Consider the following 24011-nt stretch of genomic DNA (forward strand, 5'->3'; position numbering starts at 1 on the left):
TCTCATAAATAATCTTCTACATGAAACATGTAGTTCTTATTTTTACTAAACCAGGTATAACATTTGTAGTTCTTCTATGTTTAGTCTTAATTTATACTTCAAGTGGACTTCTAGTTCCTACTTGAGCACAATGATCTGTTTTCCTGCTATTTAATTAGGCCTCATATTTGGACATATTTGGACCAATTTTCAGACCACATATGTTTTGTTAGCAGAATGAATTCAGAAATTGTTGATTCATCGTCTCTGCATCCTGGTAAAGCCTCTGGTGATAAAGCTTCTGCTCCAGCTATCTCTGGGCAAGATAGTTCTGCAGATGGCTCATCTTCTAGGCTACCTACTTCTAGCATTTCATCTTGGGCCAAAAATATTAAACTTCCACAGCCAGGGCAAGAGGATTCACAGACTGGAAATGTTGCGAAGTCTACCTTTGCTCATCTTGCCAGTAGTATGGGATTGCATTTACCTGCAAAAGCTTCTGGAAAAAATGAGGGAGCTGAAGGCACCTCAACAACTGCACAATCAAGTGTTTTAGAATCATTGAAGAAAGGTTTTGTTGACTCCTCTCTTAGTGCAGTGAAAGCGGTTCAAGTTAAGGCACGCCATATTGCCTCTTAAAACAAAAGGAGATATCGGGTAGCTTACTAATGACACTAGTGCTGAGATTATAAAATATTTTTTTTGAGCTTCAATTAAGATTTTTTATTAATAAAATTACTCTTCCTGTTTCATATATGCCCATGAACTGTTTAGGTATTCATCACCAGTCACCTTGTTCGAATAGTTGACTGTAATCCGTGCTTAATATTTTGTGTTATTCACATGGGTAATTGTATCTTTATTTGTGTATATATGTATATATAATGATGGGAACTTGTCTTGGATCTTACTGTCGGCTTTACCTTGTTTTGATCTATAAACAAATTAGTTGATTGAAAAACTACTTCCAACTGAAATGTTACAAAAAAAATAATGTGATCCTTTAACCCAAAAGAACTATTATATTTTTTGAAATTGTATCTAATGAAGTAATTTCTCATGTCATTGTCAGTAATAATCTTGCTTTGCCAACATATGACTGTCAAAATAAATTACCCTTTCAAGTGATGAAACAACTCTAGCATCCCGCATTCCACCATCTTGGTTGGCTAGATACTTGATAGGTAAATATGGAATTACCCCAACAGCCCTGCAAGCCCACATGATCTATCTTGAGCAAAATTAATCCTTACAATGGAACACTTGTTTAAATTGACCTCAAGACTGGACAACACTTTAAAAATTCTCAATACAGAATTAAAGTAAATGTAGCATTTACTCATCTTAAGCTACAGTACAGTTTGTTATCTTTAACCAACAGTAAGCTAAGATTTTGACCTTAGTAAGCAAAGCTCTACAAGCATTTTAAAGATATTAGCTTTACAACAAGCCAATATTTTTGACATGATGGCCATTTAATATGCTTAGAAATAGATGTGATCTTTCATTGTTGTTGGCTTCATACATTACATTTTTGGGTATTAAGATGTCACAGATTGATTCTGTCCACAAATTTTATGGCATACTTCAAATTTTTCAATTCTGAAGATTTCAAGTTCTTTGTTTTTTTAATGGTGTTTCGTCATTTTTGCGTAATCAAATAGCATTATAACATTAAAGTTAATCATTTCATGCATTTTCTCAACGGTCTATATTACTTCTTTGCTTAATATAACTCCTTTTCAATTAAGATGTCACTGATGACATCCAACATGATAATGCCCTGGTTTTCAGGAAGGAGGATTTGATCTAGATATGACTTATATAACTGAGAATATAATTGCTATGGGATTTCCTGCTGGTGATATAAGCTCTGGATTTTTTGAATTTCTTGAGGTAAACAAACAATATGGCTCATGTCAGATTTAATCTTGTGGGACAGTTAATTTGGAAATACTCTTTGGATCCAATGGGACGCTCGAGATCCTCAGTTTGTAGCCTGAAAAAGAATGAACACTCCGGTCGGGGTGTCGGAATTAGCACTCTGACGGATAAGTCGTCGTTCTTCTATTTATATATGCTCCCGGTCTTCTAGGTAGGGCCCGCTCTTGATCTGTCATGTACTTATTCACTCGGCCCCTCCATTATGCCGTATTCCAACTTTTAATCGGCCCCTTGCTCGACTTAGTCGGAATCTGAAACGTCAGGGGCGAGGCTGAATGCATACTATACACTGATTGGGAAAATATACACTGCCTATCAGCGTCTGCTTTTATTCGGCTACCACAATTGCCCCCCGAACACCCCACTAACTCTGTTTAGTCGGCGTGTTTGGTTTCAATATTGAAAAGTCAAAAATTCGGCGGTTAACCTCATTCCAAAGCGTGTCAGAACGCACATGTTTTCTAGTCATCATTACAAGTTCCCGCCTCTTCGTACACTTCCTCCATTTAATATGGTTTAAAACTTTGTCTCTTCGAATGGATACTTTGAATACTCAAGATTTTTTTGTTCGCCTTCTAGTACAACTCCACCACCTCGCGACCTCCGCAACTCTCTTTTGTCTCTCATTATCCCTTCCGCTACGTGTAAGTTCTCTTCTCTTTCACTCTGAATACCATTTTCTCGTTTACTATTAGTTTTGCATAATCCTTAGACCGGCTACAATGGCAAATAATTTGAAAGCACTCCTTTTTTCAGATCGGATTTTCGGCTTCCGACGCCATTGTTCCATCCCCGATGACGTTCATCTGTCACTCGTGGAAGCCATCACCACCGATATGCAGAGGAGCGACAAGAGCACAATCATCTTTCCTCTCCTATCGATTGTTGAAGGCAGCATCCGTTTTCCCCTTCATCCGTTTTTGAGAGTCGTCTTTCGACATTGGGGCCTAATCCCTTCCTAGCGTAACGTGAATTTTTTTCGCATCATAATGGGGATCATAGAGTTAAACCGTCGTCTTAGGATTAACTTAGGCATTCCTACGATTCGGCATTGCTATGTCTTAGCCAAGTCCACTGGCCATCTAGGACACTATTTTCTTAGGGCCAAGGACACCGATCATCATTTAGTGACCATGCTTGCCAGCTCTAGCAAGCGTGTTGATGACGTGATGGTCGTTGTTCAAGGTAACTGCGAATTCAGCAAGGATGAAGATTGCCTAGATCCCGTGCCAAGGCAAAAAGGCGATCTAGGTGGCCATATAGCTCATTCTAGTTGCTTATATTTTTACATGTGTATTCGGCTCTCCTTTCATGTACTTACCGTTTTGTTTGCGCAGGCAATGAATTGAAGAAAGTGTTGGTTTTGGCCGACGACGCTACGCAACGTTTTCGGCAGCAGACCATATTCCAGTTCCAAGAGGCGAAGATCATCTTACAGCCCTCATCTTCCCCAGCTTTAAAAGTCTGAAGGAGATCGGTTTAGAAGCCTCTGATTCGGAACATGCAGAAGAACAAGTAGCCGATCAGATCGCCGAGGACCCGTACCAATCGGGAACCGAGGTAGACAAAGCCCTCAATTCGGCGTTTAAGGAGGCTGGGCTGAATTTTTCCGACCCTCCATCCACGTCCGGCAGAGGGGACGTCTTTGAGGACATTTTTACAAACTTAGGAGATCTTCCTGGCGCTTATCCAGAGGATATGGATGGGGAATCACTTTCGCAACTTGCGCGGAAGAAGAACGCTGAGAGGATGACCGCCAGGCGGAGGCCGAGGCCGTCCGATCGGAAACTCCACCTGCCGCAATCGCTGAGTCTACACCGGCCATGGTCGCTGAGTCTACTCCTCTGGTTACTACCTGTAACAAGCCCGCGGGGGACCTCGCTACAGCTCGGACTCGATTTTGTTGTCACGGTTCTAAATCTGAACCAAAGAGTCCAAATCCGGCAAATCGTTTTGAGAAAACAGATTTTTGAAAGAAGTGCCAAACATGGACTGCTTTGCCAGATACAGAGTCGCCACCTAAATATTTTATTTTGGGAAATTTAGGAAACCCTGACTCGGTGCCAAAAGGCCACGTGTCCGTCATCACCAAAGTTGCCTCGGCTCGGGAACTTGGGTACGATTGGGGAAGGTCACTTCGTGAGCACCCCCGCTCGCCCGATCAAAGATCGGCCTCTACTAACCGTGATATCTATTTTTGAAAACTTTGTGTGTTCTTATTCCGGTTATTAGCCTAGGTTACTATGTGATGCACACAGCATATAAGTATAGACTGGATCGCCCGAATTGGAACAAAACATTTCATGCTTGTTTATTTGAAAGATGATTTGCTACTCGCAAGTAGGCTTAAAATGCAGATTTTACCACCCGCAGGTGGGTTTAGAAAAGATGGTTTTGCCACTATCTAGTGGGCTTAAAACAAACAGTCGATGATTTATTCCAATCTAAACAACTCAACCTTCACCCACAGGCATTCAGGCAGATATATCACATAAGCACATAGCCTCATGGTAAGCATGCTATTCATGGCAGTCACTCACACGCATGCGAGGATGCTAAAGCATAGAACTTACCGAGTACTCCAAGCCAAAATAGGAACTACATTAGAAATCATGCATGATCCTAAGTATACAAAAATGCTTAATGCAACACATGCAAAATGCAACTATAGTAGGCTCGGCTATTCTAAGATGGCATATGAAATGCTACAACTAACATGTATTCAACTTGGAATTGAAAATACAATGCAGTTAGTATGATGCGCCGAGCTCGGTGCATGCAAAACAGATGAATGATGCAAACATGCTGTCATACTGTATGCTAATTTAAACATGCCCTAATCTAACCATCATAAGCGGATAAATAAAAGGGAGAAAGACGTGGGGTTGGAAGACATACATCACACTCACGCACACTTATTACAGTTGTGCCCTCACTCGGAGGGTCCGAATAAATAATACAGTCCAAATATTACAGTCCCCAAAATAAAAGAATATTACAGTCCAAAATATTACAGAATTCTAATTAATTAATGAATTAACTAGAAAGCAAATAAACTGGCGTGCAAGCCAGGGACTGCCTTGCTTCTGGTGGATGATGCATGTCCGGACTGTCTTGCGCGGAAATCCACCGGAATGCCCCAATTAGCCTCTGTTTACACCTGTTCTTGGAATGCGCGCCAAGTCCCAAAAAGTCGCTGATTCCTGATTTTGCTGCAACAGAGAGCAGGAAAGGGGCATAGCAATGTATTTGCACAAATATATGCATGTCTCGATCCTCGTGCCACCAATCACGCATACCGAGGCATGATGGCAGAGGAGTCGAAATGCACAACTCAATATAGGATGAATGCACATGAAACTACAGCTAAAACCTAACTCCATCATGGATAATCCGGGGTGTCGGTGACTGGGGAATTGAGACACATTCCGTCACTCGGAGTACGAAATGTACCTCGTTTCCCGTGCCCGGGCTAACTCTTATTCCGGACACGATGCAATATGCATGATATGCATGAAATGCAACAAAGATACAATCCTAACATACTCAATGCTATGAAAATGAGATGCCTCGAAATGCGTGCACGCAGGCACGCAAACCGAGAAAATACAGAATGCTATGAAATGAGATGCTTCGAAATGCGTGCACACGGGCACGCAAACCGAGAAAATGACATGTGTCTCGAAATGCGTGCACACGGGCACGCAAACCGAGGCGATGATGTGTGTCTCGAAATACGTGCATGCGGGCACGCAAACCGAGGCGATGATATGATGATGCAAATGACATGGAAAATGAAACATGGACTTATACTAACATGAGAGAGCCTCAGCCGCACTCACATAGGATGCCGACGGATAAAAATGGAGTGCCTCGAAATGCGTGCACACGGGCACGCAAACCGAGGCGGTGACAGAATGTAATGGAATGACATGGAAATGACGAATGGGCTTATACCAACATGAGTGAGCCTCAGCCACACTCACATCGGATGCCGACGGCAGAAAATGAGGTGCCTCGAAATGCGTGCACACGGGCACGCAAACCGAGGCGGTGCATACGCAATGCAAATGACATGGAAAATGACAAATGGACTTATACTAACATGAGAGAGCCTCAGCCACACTCACATAAGATGCCGATGGCAGAAAATAAAGTGCCTCGAAATGCGTGCACACGGGCACGCAAACCGAGGCAATGGCAGAATGCGATGAAATGATATGGAAACATGATATGGGCTTATACCAACATGAGTGAGCCTCAACCACACTCACATAGGATGCCGGTGGCAGAAAATGAAGTGCCTCGAAATGCGTGCACACGGGCACGCAAACCGAGGCAATGGCAGAATGCGATGAAATGATATGGAAACATGATATGGGCTTATACCAACATGAGTGAGCCTCAGCCACACTCACATAGGATGCCGGTGGCAGAAAATGAAGTGCCTCGAAATGCGTGCACACGGGCATGCAAACCGAGGCAATGCATACGCAATGCAAATGACATGGAAACTGAAGTATGGACTTATACTAACATGAGAGAGCCTCAGCCGCACTCACATAAGATGCCGATGGACGAAAATGAAGTGCCTCAAAATGCGTGCACACGGGCACGCAAACCGAGGCAATGCATACGCAATGCAAATGACATGGAAAATGACAAATGGGCTTATACCAACATGAGTGAGCCTCAGCCACACTCACATCGGATGCCGACGGACGAAAATGAAGTGCCTCGAAATGCGTGCACACGGGCACGCAAACCGAGGCAATGATAAAATGATATGAAATGACATGGAAATGATATGCAAGCATACTAATGGAATTTCAGCAACAAAATATGAGGGAAAACAGTCCCGAAATGAAGCGAAATGACATGAAATGCAAGGAAATGTCCCGAAATGCAACATTAGGCATCCGAAATGGCCTATAGCCATACTAAACATGCACAACATGGACATGCAATGCAAATACAGAAGCTAGACAGTCCCAAAATAAGCACTTTTCCAGTTATAAACATGGCCAAACATCAAATATAGGTATGGCAAAAATAGCATACAAGAATAGGGGCCAAGATAGGGGTAATGAAGCAAGTGGTATAAGCTAAACCCAAACTGAAAAATTTCCTTCTACAACACTGAAGATGGACCAAAAATATGAACATTTACAGTATATGGAAGCCTCAAAATCAGTATACAAACATGCTAAAAATATGATGCAAAATAAGGCTCAAAAGGTGCTAAAACATGAAGTATACAAAATAATCACCAAACAGAAAACAAGTGTGAATGAAACATGAAGTATAGGCCAAAACAAGGCCACTTTCAGTTCGGACCAAGGTCCAAAAACAGAAGCAAAGAGGGCTACTAATTTATGCAAAAATGGGGCCAAATAAGGGATATAACTACAAGTGACACATAGAGACACCAAACAATGTTGAGCCCTTCTCCAATGTTGAAGAGGGGCTCAAAATAAGCCTTATATCAGTTTACAACATGCTCGAAAATAAATTTCTCATGGGCCAAAAATAGCATGCAAAATCATGACATACAAGAGGGTCAATGAAGCAAGTGTATTATGGAAGGCTCAAACAGGGTTGAGCCCTTAATGAGAAGTGAAGATGAGATCAAAATATGGCCCTTTTCAGTTAGGGCCGGAGCTTGAAACCAAAAAGAAGTGGGGCTTAGAAATAGATCAAGAAAAAGGGTCAAAAGGGTAAAAGTACTACTTACCCTTGAAGAATCACACTTTTGTTGCTTCTTGGATGGATTTGCAGCCTCTTTAGCCTTCAAGAATCCCTCCTTGTTGCTGGAAATGAGATGGTGGTGGTAGAGCTTGGTGGTGTAGAAGGAATGATGGTTAGGGAGTTAGGGTTTTTTGAAGAATTGAGATGGAAGAAGATGGAGTTGGCTATGGAGCTTTGAAGGAGAGTTTTTCTAACCCTCAAGAAGAAGACCCTCAGCTGGTTATAAGGGCAAGAAAGGGGTGTAAAAGGGGGGTGAATTGGAGAGCATAACTCTCTCCCAAAATATCCCCCGGATACAGAAAATATCTGGGGGATATTGCCCCACAGCTGGAAAGGGCACAGTGAGGAGAGCACGGCCGGCCGCTCACTTTGGCCGGAGGTGGCCGGCCGGCCACACCCCCTAGCCGGCCGGCTAGGGGTAAAAAGGGTCAACCATCTTTTCTGGCCGGCCAGGTATTGGGGAGGTAGCCCTATGTGTGTACAACACAACCATGTAATTGAAATTTCAAGAAAGTGGGCCCAAGGGGTTCAACAATGGCTCGGAAAGAGGGGGTCAAAAGGGTCAAGTTGACTTACTGGCCGGCCATGAACTTTTAGTGGCCTCCCAGATGTGTAGATCACAGATATGTGGTTCAAAGTTCAAGAAAAAAGGTCCAAGGAGTTCAACATTAGCCCGGAAGAAAAGGGTCAAAAGGGTCAGGTGACCTTAATGGCCGGCCATGAACTTTTAGGGGCCCCCCAGATGTGTAGATCACAGATATGTGGTTGAAAATTGGCAACACTAACCCCAGGGTGTTCAACATTGGCCCGGAAGTCAGAAAAACGGGCGCCGGGAGGCTCCGGAGGAGAGATAACTGGTTGCTGCAACAATTACTAGCCTCCCACCCTTCAGTGACCTTCCTGGTGATAAAACAGAGGTACCTGCCAAAAATGAACGAAAACCGATGCAAAACGAATGTTCGGGGGGCCAAAACACGCAGTTCGGGGCCCCGGAAACTGCCCGTTAAACACCGAAAGTGGCGTTCGGCCACGAAGTGGGTTTCTCAGACCCCAGTGTCCCTCAAAAGGGAGAAAATAAGATGTATGCCAAAAATCAGAGCAATAGGAGATGGTTAAGCGGTCCCGAACCGAGGCACACGGCCTGACGGCTCCGAAAACCGGGAACCGGACTCCGAAATGGGAAAAATGGCCTACGGCCACCAAATGTAGCCTACGGACATTGAGAGATGGTCTACAGGACCTCTCCCTCCCCTCAGGAAAAGAAACAGAGAAAACCGAGTCTGGTTCGCAAACCGAGACAAGGCACAGAAAAGGGTTCGGGAGTCCGGAGGCAGGGCTCACGGCCGCAACTCCGAAACTTCTGAACGAGCACATCATGCAACATCACCAAGCGCTCAATTGGTGACGTCTGAGTCTTAAGGTCGGTCAAAAATGGGGTGTCTACACTACCGAAGAGACGGCTCACCCTGAAATGGCCGAGATGGAGCAGGTGGGGTAGGCCAACGAAGGTGATCAAAGGGGCGAAAAGTGCCCCACCGATCGAGAGGCCGAGCATGAAAATGACCAAAGCGATAAACGGCCCCGAGTTGAGAAGTTGGATTTGGTCCTTCCATTCACGATTCAACCAAGGGTCAGAAATATGCCGATTTCCTCAGACTCCTCGGCTTTGAGGGACCCGGCTGTGGTCTTGAGCATGGCCTCCTCGACATCCCTACCGGTCGACAGAGCCGTATTTTGAGTGGAGCCAAATCTAATGTTAATTGCTTTGGCCGCTCAGTCGGCCATATCGGTACGTTACTTGTGTTATCTGCAATCTTCCATCTTCACGCATGCGCGCTTGTAAATATTTTTCTAATTATTTGTTAGCTGTTTCTTTGTTTTGTAGGCGGTGGGCAGGATAGCCGAGATGGGCCGCCGTCAACACGACGCCATAGAACAGATCGGCCTATTGAAAGCTGAAATTGAAAATGAACAGAACAAGGTTGTGGCAGTCTCTCAAAGGGCTGATTATGAGGCAGCGCAAGTGGCGGTGGAACGCGCCAGAGCCAACTCGGAGGCCGAGCGAGCTAGAAATTTCGATCAATTAAGGCTTGCCATCGAGGAAAAGGCAAAGGCCGGCGAGGAGGTGCTTAAGTTAGCCCAAGAGGCAATCACAAAGCTGGAAGCCGACTTGGAGGAATCGAAGAAGGCAAGGGAAAAGGCTGACTCCGAGATTTATAAAGCGTTCCAAGCTGGGCAAGAGGCCGCCTTGGAAAGCTATGCACATGAAGTGCTGAAGTTTGAGAATCAGGGTTTCAAACACGGCTGGGTCAAAACCCTCGCTGCTGCGAATGTGACATTGGCACAACTGATTCCGTACGAGCAGGTGGACGTTGACCCGCTGGCGTCTGACCCTGAGGAATGATCAAGGCATATTTTCGTTTTTGGTAGGCATCTTAGATGCAATGTTTTTTGTTAGTAGATTTTCATCTTTTTTGGATGTCAACCGATTTTCATGTGTAAAATGTCCGCTGTTAGCGTCCAATTTATAAATGAAAATTTTCTATGCTCTCAAGTTATTGCTTATACTGTTTGTTATATGAGTACATAATTAAAAGAATCAGCAGTTAGAACAAAATGTCAAGACTACGTGAGACGGCAAACTTATTAGCCGATTTTATTAATGAATTTGATTGATGAATTTCTATAAAAATGAATTCATGAGGTGCTGATAGATCAGTTCATAGGGCGACTGGGGTACATAAGCCGATTAGATTGATGAATCTGCCCTTACCCCAGCTGGTTCATGAACTGGAAAGCTGAATAAAATGGACTCATGAATATTGTACTAATAAATCGTTTCATGGAACGGCTGGGGCACTTAAGCCGACTCGATTGACGAATCTGCCCTTGCCCCAGCTGGTTCATGAACTAGAACACCGAATAACAGAGGTTCATGGGGCGGTTAGGGAAAATACGCCGATTAGATTGACGAATCTGCCCTTGCCCACCTGGTTCATGAACTGGAAAGCCGAACAAAATGGACTCATGAATATTGTACTGATAAATCATTTCATGGAGCGGCTAGGGCACTTAAGCCGACTCGATTGACGAATCTGCCCTTGCCCCAACTGGTTCATGAACTAGAACGCCGAATAATAGAGGTTCATGGGGCGGCTGGGGCAAATACGCCGATTAGATTAATGAATCTACCCTTGCCCAGCTAGTTCATGAACTGGAAAGCCGAATAAAATGGACTCATGAATATTGTATTGATAAATCGATTCATGTAGCAGCTGGGACACTTAAGTCAACTTTATTGGTGAATTTGCCCTTGCCCCAACTGGTTCATGAACTAGAACGCCAAATAACAGATGTTCATGGGGCGGTTGGGGCACATGACTCAATCGGCGGCGGGCTATTAAGGTTTTAATATTAATGAGATCACCTCGGAGATGCTGCCCCCGTAGGGAATAAATGGGGCGTGTACTTCGTGCATGAAGGTCCTATTTATATGCTCAGAGTTAGAAATTCAGTCTAGTTCGTTGAGGAAGGTTAAACAAGTGTGGATGTCAAATAGACTTTTCTTCTACAACAGAGGAGAGGCGAGAACATTAGCTGAGCTGGAAGGAGATATGAATCAAAGTAGCGAACCTATGCGCACGGGAAGTAGGACTTCGAGGGATCGGGAGAGACGCCAATCTCCTCATCGTCGAAGTAGGTCGCCTAGGAGGGACAAGCAGCCACGGGGCAGATCTCCTCAACCCCGTTCTGGAAGGGAATCCGATGCGACACCATGCCCGTTGAGTTTTACGATCTTTGTGGAAAATAGACCAATGATAGAGGCGGATTCAATCGTTCGTGATCCAAATGTGGCAGTCGAGTTCGCTCGACAAATTTTTCCACCCGAAGTCCAACAGTCGATGGTAGGTCGGTAGGATTTCTAAGTGTTTCGTGAAGGCGTTCATGGGGCGATGAAGGGGCTGTACACCGCTTATGAATCAGCATGCGTCTTTGCGCCGCTCGGCAGGATATAGAACAGAGAGATTAGCGCATTCGGAACTTAGAAGCTCGCGCGGAGAAGGCCGAGTGTGAACTAAGGAAAATCAAGTTTGCCGAGTCTCAATCGGCCAGCCATCCTAACCCGGTTGTGGAAGAGAGGGTGACCCAGAGGCTAATAAGTCATGCCATTGCCGATCGGAACACGGCTAGCATGTTTGCGATTGAGACTGCGAGGTCCACGGCCAATGAAAAAGGCTTTCATGATGGCCGAAAGGTCGGAATAGAGAAGACCAAGGAGAAACTCACCGAGGAAGTTTGCCGATGTGAAAATCGTGGATTTAAGCACGGTTGGATCAAGGCACTTCCGGAAGCTGAGGCTCTCCAGGCAGCAGGTGTGAATTCGGCATCGCCGCTGTACCAGCAAGATGATTTCCCCTTTTTCACTTTCGAAGTTGAGAAGAGTGATGATGAGGAAACCGCCGAATAAAGGCAGACCTTGTAATGATCATATGTAGATTAAGTGCGAATTATGTATTTATTTTCTAAATTAATAAGACGCTCTGTTTCAAATGTTAGAGTATTTCAACTTGTATTAATACACTTTGTGAAATCAATTGATTTAAGAACTGACTTCGTTTTGAATGCTTGCATGTTTTAATTTGTTTATATGGTTTGCGCCGACTCAACTTAATTAAGCATTTCATTTTGAATGTTTGTATGCTTTAACTTGTATATACGGTTTTTGCCAAGTCAACTTAACAAAGCATTTCCTTTTGAGTGTTTGTATGCTTTAAATTTCGTCATGAAGGGCGCTCTGAATTCGGAGTCTTATTCAGCCCAAACGTGTTATGTACGAATGGGGCTCCGAGTTCGAAGGCTATTTGTCTTGGCCAATCGTGATATCCGCGAAGGGCGTTCCGAATCTGGACTCTTATTCGGTCCAAACGCGTCATGCACGAATGGGTCTCCGAATTCGGAGACTTAGCTTGGCCAATGGGGATGTCCACGAAGGGAGCTCCCAATCCAGAGGCTTAATCGGCCCAAAAGTGTCATGCACGAATGGGGCTCTGAATTCGGAGACTTAGCTTGGCCAATCGCGATATCCACGAAGGGAGCTCCGAATCCAGAGGCTTAATCAGCCCAAAAGTGTCATGCACCCATGGGGCTCCGAATCCGGAGACTTAGTTTGGCCAATCATGATATCCACGAAGGGCGCTCCGAACCCGGAGGCTTAATCGGCCCAAAAGTGTCATGCACGGATGGGGCCCTGAATTCGGAGACTTAGCTTGGCCAATCGCGATATCCACGAATGGCGCTCCAAAATCGGAGGCTTAATCGGCCCAAAGGTGTCATGCACCCATGGGGCTCCGAATCCAAAGACTTAGTTTGGCCAATCGTGATATCCATGAAGGGCGTTCCGATTTCGGAGGCTTAACCGGCCCAAAAGTGTCATGCATCCATGGGGCTCCGAATCTGGAGACTTAGTTTGGCCAATCGTGATATCCACGAAGGGCGCTCCGAACCCGAAGGCTTAATCGACCCAAAAGTGTCATGCATGGATGGGGCTCCCAAAAGTATCATGCACCCATGGGGCTCCGAATCCGGGGACTTAGTTTGGCCAATCGTGATATCCACGAAAGGCGCTTCGAACCCGGAGGCTTAATCGGCCCAAAAGTGTCATGCACGAATGGGGCTCCGAATTCGGAGACGTAGCTTGGTCAATCGTGATATCCACGAAGGGCGCTCCGAATCCGGAGGTTTAATCGGCCCAAAGGTTTCATGCACCCATGGGGCTCCGAATCCGGAGACTTAGTTTGGCCAATCGTGATATCCACGAAGGGCACTCCGAATCCGGAGGCTTAATCGGCCCAAAAGTGTCATGCACCCATGGGGCTCCGAATCCGGAGACTTAGTTTGGCCAATCGTGATATCCACGAAGGGCGCTCCGAACCTAAAAGCTTAATCGGCCCAAAAGTGTCATGCACGGATGGGGCTCCGAATTCGGAGACTTAGCTTGGCCAATCGCGATATCCACGAAGGGCGCTCCGAATCCGGAGGCTTAATCGGCCCAAAGGTGTCATGCACCCATGGGGCTCCGAATTCAGAGACTTAGTTTGGCCAATCATGATATCCACTAAGGCCGCTCCAAATCCGGAGGCTTAATCGGCCCAAAGGTGTCATGCACCAATGGGGCTCCGAATCCGGAGGCTTTTGAACTCAATTGCGCGATGAGAAAACGAGAAACTTTGCATTGCAAAAATGAAATATGTACATGGCGAACCATTCAGAACAAGTATCATGCCCCACAAGTCGGGTCAATGATAGAATTTACATAAATGTGTGGAATTCCAAGGCCGTGGCAGACTTCTGCCAAACATGTCTTCGAGCCGATAAGCCCCCGTTCCCGCGATTGAGTCGATCTGGTAGGGGTCGTCCCAGTTAGTACCTAACTTTCCGTCAACCGGCTTCCTGGAAGCTGGAAGCACTTTCTTTAGGACCAATTCGCCTGGTACATAACGGCGTAGCTGAACGCGTTGGTTATATGACTTAGCAAGCTGCTGCTGGTACCGTGCCACGGCAACAAGGGCACGGTCTCTTCGTTCTTCAATCAGAGTCAAATCCAAAGCCAGCATCATATCGTTTCGGCCCATATCAAAAACTTTAGATTTCAAGGTTGGGAGGCCGATCTCCAAGGGGATAATTGCTTGTGTTCCGAAGCACAAAGCGAACGGCATTTTCCCGGTGGACCGTCTCGGTGTTGTACGATGAGCCCATAATACACTCGGCAGTTCTTCAACCCATCGGCCTTTCGCCTTCTCCAGCCTCTTTTTGATGCCGTCTAAAATGGTTTTATTGGAGTCTTCAGCTTGGCCATTACTCTGTGGATAAGCCGGGGTGGAGAAGTAGGTCAAATACCATACTTGCTGCAAAGCTCCCGGAAGACTCCGCAATCAAACTGGGTGCCGTTGTTTGATATGAGTGCTCTGGGAATGCCGAACCGCGTTATGATATTTCTCCATACAAAACTCTTTATGTCGGTATCTCGGATGTGCGTTATTACCTCCGTTTCTACCCATTTCGTGAAATAATCAGTCGCAACGATCAGAAATCGCTTGTTACTCGGGGCACGAGGCAACGGTCCGACGATGTCAAGTCCCCATTAAGCGAATGGCCAAGGGCTGGTTATGGAGCTTAACTCTTCAGCAGGCAGGTGAATCAGAGGAGAGAACTTCTGGCATTGTTCGCACTTTTTCCCATAACACTCGGCATCGGCTCTCATTGTCGGCTAGTAATACCCTTATGTCACAGCTCGATGAACCAAAGAGCGCCCGCCAGAATGTGCGCCACAACTGCCTTCATTTATTTCAGTCAAAAGCTCTTCGACTTTGTCCGGATGCACGCATTCCAGGTATGGACCAGAAAGGGATTTTTTATAAGGCTTTCCTTGTGGATCCAAGTAGTATCGTAGGGCTTTGTTTCGTAGCTTGTGCACTTCTTTCTTGTCTGCTGGGAGCTGTTCGGAAGACAGGAATATAGCAATCGGGTCCATCCAACTCAGTCCTGACTCTATGACATTGACCTGGACTTCCTCCATAGGGCCAATGCTCGGCTCTGGGATGAAACCTACTTCGATGGTCCGTTTAATCTCTGAGTTAATGGCGGAGGCTAGGCAAGCCAGGGCATCTGCATGTGTGTTCTGATCATGTGTTATTTGATTCAATTCATGATGGACAAATTTTGCCAGCAAGGAGTTAGCCGTTTTCATGTAAGTCGCCATAGGGTCATTTTTGGCCGCGTACTCCCCCTTTAGCTGATTGATCACCAGTTTTGAATCGCAAAATACAAGCAAACGCCGAGCACCCAGAAGATGTGCATTTTGCAAACCGAGTGGAAGGGCTTTGTATTCGGCCTCATTATTTGATGCTTCGAAGCCAAGTTTGACAGCCTGCTCAATTATTACGCCGTCGCGAGCCATGATTACTACTCCAACTCCACTGCCCCGTTGATTGGATGATCCATCACAGTACAACAGCCAAATGTCCCTAACATAAATTCTCCAGTTCGGCTTAGGTCGAATTTTATCAGACTTGAAGTCAGCATGACCCCCAGTGAATTCGACCACAAAGTCGGCAAGCACCTATCCCTTGATTGAGGTTCTAGGTAGAAACTGAATATCGTACTGGCCCAGTTCAAGAGCCCACTTTGAAACATGCCCTGATGCTTCTGCACTACGGAGTACCGACCGGAGGGGGTGGTCCATTAGTACCCTGATGGTATGCCCCTGAAAGTAATGCATCAACTTTCTTGTTGCCATGATAAGGGCCAGAATGAGTTTTTCCAACAAAAGGTAGCGTGTTTCGGCATCAACCATTGCCTTGCTCACATAATACACTGGCCGTTGCTCTCCTAGCTTTTCCTTTATCAGTATGGCACTGACGGCCCGGTCGGAAACTGCCAGATACAAAATGAGCGGGTCACCTGCCGAAGGTGTTGTCAAGAGTGGAACTGATCGGAGGTACGTGTTGAGGCCGTTGAAAGCAGCTTCACAGTCGGTGGTCCATTCAAAAGCCTTGCCCTGCCGTAGTGTATGAAAGAATTGTCGGCAGCGATCTGTGGACCAACTAATGAACCTATTGAGTGCGGTGGCCATCCCCATCAACTTTTGAACCTCTTTCACTGAACGAGGGAAGCCAAGCTCCAAGATTGCTGTGATTTGCCTCGGGTTGGCTTCGATTCCTCGGTGGTTGACAATGTAACCCAAGAATTTGCCAGAGCCGATCCCAAACTCACATTTGGAAGCGTTCAGCTTCATTTTGTATTTGTGTAAAATGTTCAATGTTTCTTCTAGATCGGCTAGATGAGTTTGCTCTTCTTTGGACTTGACCACCATATTGTCAATGTACACTTCCATAGTGTGGCCGAGTTGCTCCTTGAACATGGTAGTGACTAGTCTTTGGTAAGTTGCCCCTGCATTCTTCAGCTCAAAAGGCATAACCTTATAACAATAGGTTCCTCTTGGGGTGAGGAATGCAGTTTTTTCTTGGCCCTCCGGATGCATGGCAATTTGATGGTAGCCTCTATAAGCATCGAAGAAGCTCATACACTGATGGCGTGCCGTCACATCTACAAGTTCGTCTATTTTGGGGAGAGGAAAACAATCATTGGGGCAGGCTTTGTTTAGGTCCATGAAATCAACGCAGACTCCCTAGTCCCATTTTTCTTCTTCACTACCACAGTATTCGAGAGCCATGTAGGGTAGGTCACTTCCCTGATTGTCCCGGCGTCAAGCAACCGGTCAACCTCTTCAACAACGGCGGCAGTGTGCTCTGCGGCTGACTGCTGGATTTTCTGAATAATCGGCTTGCATTTAGGGTCAACATTTAAACGGTGCTGTGAAATAGACGGATCTACACCCGGTATCTCATATGGAGTCCACGCAAATACATCAAGGTTGCCGAGCAGGAAGGAAATTAGCTGTTGTCTGTCGGCTTGATTCTGGGAGGCGCCGACCAAGAAGAACCTGTCTGGGTTTCCGTCCAATTCAACTCGATCTAGGGCTTCCGTGGCCTTTTCACTTGGGAGCCACCCAACATCGTCGAGGCTCTCCTGATCCGGCACCTTAATAGAATTCACTTGCAACTCCTTTGGCGTCTTTCCAACAAGGAGATAACATGCCTGTACCGATTTTTGGGAGCCACGGATTTGCTCAATGCCGCGTTCTGTCGGGAAGCGTAACAGCTGATGATAGGTGCTTCGCACGGCCTGCATATTATGCAACCAAGTTCGCCCCATGATGAGATTATACGGCGATGGCAGCTTGACGACCAAGAATTCCACATCCACTGTTCGAGAGCCCGCTCGAACGGGTAATGTGATTTTTCCCAACGGGTATTCTGGATTGGCATTGAAGCCGAATAGTGGATAAGGAGCCGGAGAAAGATCCGATTCGGAGAAGCCGAGTTTGGTGAATGTCTTGTAATACATAACTTCTGATGTGCTCCCCGGATCAATGAGTTCACGCTCAACGGTGAATCAGTTTATGTGTAACTCGATTACCAAGGGATCGATGTGGGGAAGTGTCACTCCGGCCAAATCTGAATCATCGAAAGCAATGCTCCTAGCTTCATGGGGCCATTTAGCTGAGTGAATTGATTTAAGGGTCGGGATTCGACTGAATCGTATGCACCACGGATGACATTGGCAGGCTGTATATCATGTGGATCACGCCGAGTGGAGGTGAATCCTGTCTTAAGGCTATTGCTTTGGTTGAGTTGCCTTTTCGGACGTACTGTTGTAGCCAACCATCTTGTACCAATTCCTCCAAGTGATCCTTCATTGCATAACAACTCTCAGTATCATGGCCATGAGCCTTGTGATACTCGCACAGCCTATCCCATATTCTCGTGTCGGGAGGTCCCACCATTTTGGACGGCCATTTGAAGAACGGAAGGTGTTGGACTTTGGACATAACCGCGCTGATTGGCTCTGACAACTCCGTATGTTTCTTGTCTGCGCGCCTTGTGCGCCTGCTATCGACTTGCAGTTGTTCATTTGCTCGGTGGGAGCATTGGTCACTTGATCAGCGAGAATCCTGTCTCTTGTCTCGTTTAGCCCGATGCTGTGGTTCAGGGCTCTATGGTGGTACAGAATTTAACGGGTGAGCAATTTCAGAAGGGGCCGTCTTGTTGGCCATGTTTCCGGCTTTAACCCGTAAGGCGTCATCTTCCACTTTGTAGTATTCCTCAACCTTCTTCATCAACGACTAGGCAGTTTTGGGGGGTCTTCTAGTCAAGGAACTGCGGAGAGCACTATCAGGATATAAACCCATTTTAAAGGCGGTAATGGCCATGGAGTCATTGCAAGCATCATCGACAAGATTAAAACATTCCCAGTAGCGCGCCGAATACGCTCGTAAAGTTTCTCCCAGCTGGATCTGCATTGCCCAGAGAGAGTCAGCTTGCTTCAGATGGACCTCGTTGGTGATAAATCTTGCCCGAAAGGATTTCTATAGTTGATGGAAACTCTTAATTGACGCCAGCTCCAATTTATAATACCATCTGACGGCCAATGGCCCCAAATTGCTCCGAAATATTCTGCACATGAGAGCCTCGTCGTCTGCATGCAGCGTCATGGCTTGCTTATAATGACGGATATGATCAGTGGGGTCTGATTTCCCGTCGTACAAGTTGAACGACGGGGCTTTGAACTTCTTGGGTAGTACTGCCTTTGCGATCCGACGCACAAAGGGATCGTGCTGGTCCTCTTCGTCTGAACCATTTTGTCTTCGCTTATGCCTTATACGTGGACTCTCTTCAGAGGAATTGGTAGTTTCGGGTCGTCCCTTCTTCTTGGGCTCCGGGGATAATGAGTCAAAGTTGCTATCAGTGTCATGTTGTCAGGCTCGAGGTCGTCGACCACCTGCCCTCAGAGGTCGTTCCGGATCTTGGTGTACAGCTTGTTTGGACTTCGCCACTTCTAAGGCCAAATCCTGACGGAGACGTTCGTTCTCAGCGATCATGTTCTCCAACCTCTGTTCATTTTGCTTTGCTTGTTCCATGATCGTTTGTATTGTCTCATGCGCTGAAGTAGAGGGTGAGTCGAAGTTCAAGGTGCGTCTTGCGACGATAGTCTCTGATCCAAGAATGTTTGTTGGAGTGAGGTTGTCTCTCTGTGTGGTCTCGTCAGTGACTGTCGGAGGGTCTTCTGTTATGCCTGCCATGGATGTATTTGAGTATTCCCACAGACAGCGCCAATTGTGGGAAAGGTAATTTGGAAATTCTCTTTGGATCCAATGGGACGCTCGAGATCCTAAGCTTGTAGCCTGAAAAAGAATGAACACTCCGGTCGGGGTGCCGGAACTAGCACTCCGACAGATAAGTCAGTGTATGCTCTCTAGATTGCATGTGTCTTAAGTTAAGCGTACTAATTCTCACATACCTCTTCTTGTTCGTCGTTCTTCTATTTATATACGCTCCTGGTCTTCTAGGTAGGGCCCGCTCTTGATCTGTCATGTACTTATTCACTCGGCCCCCCCATTATGCCGTATTCCAACTTTTAATCGGCCCCCTGCTCGACTTATTCGGCATCTGAAACATTAGGGGCGGGGCCGTATGCATACTATACACTGATTGGGAAAATATACACTGCCTATCTGCGTCTGCTTTTATTCGGCTACCACAAATCTGATTATTGACAAGTATATAAATTTATATTAATACTGTCTTAGAAATTTGATGCGGGGTTTCTATTGCAATCACATGGAAGAAGTGATCAAGTTTTTTGAAACTCATCATAAGGTAAACATCTAAATTTGAATTCGAAAGTAGTATGTTTTGACATTATTTGACTTTGGGTTAGGATTCTTGTGACAATTATAGAAGGGCTGTTTGTGACCAAGGGTGTTCCTCAAGTTCATAATATTGTTATGGATATGGTCCTAAATTTCTTGGATGGATCTGTGGTTTTATTGCATTTGGTATTTTTGATCTTTCTACTTCCTCAGCCTGCTGCTACATGATGTCATGGTCAATACGTCTTTCTATCTTCAGTGGAAAATGCCATTCAAATGAATGTGCTTTTTGATGTTTGTGGGCTCGTTTTCACTGCATATATCATTTGTTATTTACTCGGAATTCCTGATATCTGCAATTAACCTTTTATATGTAGGGAAAATACAAAGTATACAATCTTTGTTCGAAGAGATTGTACGATGCTTCATTATTTGAAGGGAAGGTGCGATTTTCACCATCATTTGTCTTTTGAGCATTTTTACTGTATTCAAAACTAATTGTAGCCTTAACTAAATATCAATAGTGGTTAATCCTAGAGCTCCAAATTTTAGTTGAATACTGATCTGATTATGTTGCAGCTTGTTATCTCGTGCAGTGCACATTAAATTTCTTTTTGAAGCATTTGTATCAAGTTTTCCAGTTCCATAAGAAGTGTTTAATTCCCTTCTTATATATATATATATATATGAAATTGAAGATTTTTGCATATTATTGGAAACTAGATCCTCATATTGGTGCATAATTGCCCCCCGATTGAACTCATAACTCTGTTTTGTCAAAGTGCTTACACATGGCTAAAGAAGGACATTCTGAATGTTGTAGTTGTTCATTGTAAAGCCGGTATGGCAAGGACAGGATTAATGATCTCTAGCCTCCTCCTCTTTCTTAAGGTGAGATTTAGAAGTCAAAAGCATGAAGTGTTGTTCTTTGTGTTTAGATGGAAAATTGTTATTCGTAGTGGTTTTATGTGTCACCATTTTTATAACATTGTTATTACCCTGTTTTGCTTCCTTCTACAGTTCTTCCCAACAGCTGAGGAGTGCATTGAGTACTATAACCAGAAACGATGCCTAGATGGAAAGGGTCTAATTCTTCCAAGCCAAATTGTTAGTCAACTACTTTGATCGAATCTTGTAATTACATTACATTTCTTTAATTACTTCTCATATTTTTTTATTTTTCCAGAGAAATGTAAAGTACTTTGAGCGCCTTTTAACATACTTCAATGGTGTAAATCAACCTGGACGTAGGTACTCTTCTAATAATCTTTCCCTAAATATGTCATTTTGATCTTTGAGAATGTACTAAAGTTACTCTTCGTAGGTGAATGCTTAAGGGATTTCGGCTCGTCAACTGCCCATACTGGATTAGGCCTTCCATCACTATAACTGGTCATCACAGTAATCCATGACACCCCTTCCTACTCATTCTTTTCTTCCCAAGTGCCATTGACATTTGAATCTAAAGAAATAATTAGTCTTACATTTATTTTATAGGTTCATTATCAGTTGGCAAATTTCACTTTGGGTGCCTTTGTGTTGCTTTGGCTACAATCCAACAAGTTGTCATAATTTATTTCGCAATTGTTGTTTACATATTTGTTTTCAAGAGCTTTTTACTACTGTTTTTTGCTCTTGTCTTTCCCTAAGCACTTGATTTGTACGTAGTTATGTTCAAGTATAGGGGTGACATGGTAGATCAATATATGGAGACGAAAGAGAGTTCAGTTATTTATTATTTATTTAATAAATAAATAAAGAACTGGAATTATTTTTATTCAACTTGGAGTCCACACTAGGATTTAGGGAGAGATATTTTAGGCTAATGAATTAGAGACAGCTTTGAAACTAATGCACTTTTTTTGTTGGCTATGTCCTGAAAGGCTGAGTTTGACTATTTATTGGGGAACTTTTTGAAGCCTAGACCGTTTTATGTACCTACACTTTGCCATCATTTTCATGAAAAAAATTTCATGATCCCTAACTTTTCTCTTATTTTATATGTCACTTTTTCAAAGTTGTCTTGTGAATGCATGATTTGTTGTTGTTAAGCCTGAAGGTGAGATGAGATTTATCTTTGAAATAAGAGTTTCATTGGCTTAAAATCCGAGTTTAGTTGTCATTCTAGTTTTGATGTGTTTGTTTGTTTTTCTTTTTGGATTTTTACTGAAAAGAAACTAAAAATAAACTAAAAGTCTACTTAAGAAATTTGAACGCTGATGTCACTGTTAAAAAGGCTATTCACAATATGCCATTTTTACTATTTCACTACTTCTTCTTCTTTTTCTTCTTCTTCTTCTTCTTCTTCTTCTTCTTCTTCTTCTTTTCCTATGTGGCTATATCATACATACACATTTTCACTACTATACAAGAATTCTATTCTCAACGAAAAAACATCCAAAAACGAAGGATCTAATGGTAAATATTCTTTCAATTCCATTTTTTTTTTTCATAGTGAGTGAATTTTTGGATTCATTTGTTAATATCTTTGTAGTAATGTATCATTTTGTTTGCTCATGTGTCCCAACTTATACATATGTTTCATTTTTGCAGCCGGAAGATTTTTGGATCCGTGCACCAAAAAAAAGGGATTGTGGTCTTTGCTCTACCAGGGGAACCTGGTCTGATAGAGTTGAGTGGGGATTTCAAGCTCCATTTTCATGACTGTCAAGGAGATTTCTACTGGCCTCTAGACCTTCTTTCTTCTTTTGTTTCCGTTACTTGCATTCTTAACCATAAATAGCATATAATTTCGATCCAGATATGCCTAGAATGCCAAGGAAAGATAAATCTTTAGGTTCATTTATCAACTTTGTCCACCAATGAATGAGCATGCAGATTTTCCCTAGTCATTTCAAGTGTCACTATGAATATTGCTCTCTTTGTCAGAAGAAATTGATATGCAAACCATTAGGTTCTTTCCAAGGCCTCAATTTTTACTAGGAATGCAGATTTTACATTTCATTCATTCATTTTTTCTTTTTAATTTTTATTCTTTCAGTTGGTTGAATACAACAATGATGGAAAATAGAATTGTGATATACAATTTGGATCTTGATGGGTTTGACAAGGTAAATAGTGCACCCTTCATGTTGTGACACTTTCAGTTCATGATCCATTATGACATTTTCCACAACATATCTGTGAAGTTTTTTCTTCTTTATATGTATTGTTTAAATGTGAGAGAAGTAGACGTATTAACAGTAGATCTTTTCTCCCTCTTGTCACTTGCATTTTAGCTTTTATTCACTCAGATCCAAGGTTCACTGATTGTGTTTTGCAAACGAAAATTCCTTCCCCGGGATTCCAGCTTGAAATCATAATGATAGACTACGACGGTTCTATTCCAATAAAGAAAAAAGCTGAATAGCCGAGCAAAGGATCTGACAGAAGAGTGGGAAATTCTCCTTCGTCAAGTGATGGGGTGGCCACTACTCCCGATCAAAGTAATGTTTCTGAAAACCAAGACATTGATGATGATGTATTCTCTGACAGTGATGGAGAGGAAACCGTGTCTTCAAAAAGTAGTCAAGCTCGAGCAGACTCTGGAGCTGGACCTCCTGCACATCTTGAATCTGGCCCAAGAGTGGATCATCAAATGACGGCTCTGTCACTCAGCAAGGAGTCCAGGCAGAGTAATGTGTCCAATGAAGCAAAAATTGATGGGGCTGGGAGATTGGAGTCGGGAAGGATGAGTGACGACATAAAAGCAATTGCAGCTGATGCTTCTGTTTTTACTTTTGGAGATGATGAAGATTTTGGAAGAGTGAAGTACCATTGAGATTCATCTGGTGAGTACATTTGTGTTCCAAACTCTCGTAGTTGAACAATTGGGAAACAATTTTTCACTTTTGTTTCTTTTTTCTTCCTGCTTTAGGTGGGAAAGTATTTTCATTGAATCTATTGAATTCATTTATATTTTTTGGTCACATTGACTCTCTCCTTTGCAAGTTAGCATAGATCATAATAGTTTGACCCTACACCCAACTATTTCACTGTATTAAAAATTTGTTCTGAAAGTTCTATAGTGAAAACTCAGAGGCTTCTGCTGCTTGTACTACTATGTTGG

The 24011-nt window shown here is 44.0% G+C and overlaps 1 pseudogene; it reads left to right on the forward strand.

Annotated features, from left to right (window-relative positions):
• The first annotated feature begins 216 nt into the window (after positions 1–216).
• On the forward strand, positions 217–23723 carry LOC145813818 (phosphatidylinositol 3,4,5-trisphosphate 3-phosphatase and protein-tyrosine-phosphatase PTEN2A-like; annotated as a pseudogene).
• The last annotated feature ends 288 nt before the right edge of the window (positions 23724–24011 follow it).

Source organism: Camellia sinensis, chromosome 15 (assembly GCF_055761805.1).
Source record: "Camellia sinensis isolate YWXY chromosome 15, ASM5576180v1, whole genome shotgun sequence".
Classification (NCBI taxonomy): Eukaryota; Viridiplantae; Streptophyta; class Magnoliopsida; order Ericales; family Theaceae; genus Camellia; species Camellia sinensis.